This window comes from Phacochoerus africanus, chromosome 2, assembly GCF_016906955.1.
Source record: "Phacochoerus africanus isolate WHEZ1 chromosome 2, ROS_Pafr_v1, whole genome shotgun sequence".
Lineage (NCBI taxonomy): Eukaryota > Metazoa > Chordata > Mammalia > Artiodactyla > Suidae > Phacochoerus > Phacochoerus africanus.
In genome coordinates, this window is record NC_062545.1 from 76,796,842 (window position 1) to 76,797,644 (window position 803).

The following is an 803-nucleotide window of genomic DNA, read 5'->3' on the forward strand; positions in this document are numbered from 1 at the left end:
CCATATGGTTTGTCTTTGTTGTGTAAAGACACTATTCCTGTAGGGGGGTGGGGTGGAGATTTAGTTATAAACAGGTTCCCAAAACACTGTCCTGTTTAACTTGCTCAGGGTTGCACAAGTAGAAATGATGGGTCCAGATTCACTTTCTGGCTCATTCTCTTATTCACCATGCAGTCTCTCAGCTAAACCTTTTCCAAATAAGTCTCCTTTTTTATACTTACCAAAACTTGAGAATTAAGTTATTTCACCTATTTTATTTACAGTTCAAGAATTAATTCCCATCCTTGATAGTCAAAAGGTTTCCTTCTTTTGACTTCAGTTTTAGCATTTTAGTATTTAGGGGAGATCGGGGTGAATCCTTGAAGTTAGCCTCCTCCATTAGCCCTTTATTGTCTTTCACCCTGGTGCTCCACGCAGGCTCATGGTATCTCCTACTCACATTTCTCCCAACCAGCCCTCGTTATTTTTCAGGGATTCAAAGCCTGCAAAATAAGGAGAAATAGGGAGTTCTCATCGTGGCTCAGCAGTGAACAAATCTGAGTAGCATCCATGAGGACGCAGGAATGATCTCTGCCTTGCTCAGTGTTGCTGTGGCTGTGGTGTAGGCCGGCAGCTGCAGCTCCACTCGACCCCTAGCCTGGGAAACTCCATGTGCCGTGGGTGTGGCCCTAAACAACAACAAAAAAAAATGCAATGTTGGTGAATTGTTTATGGAAATACATACTGACTCAGTGATGGTAGCCTAGAAAATCATTACTAGGATAATCTGCCTACATCTTTATTGGGCCGTGTCTGCAGCATAT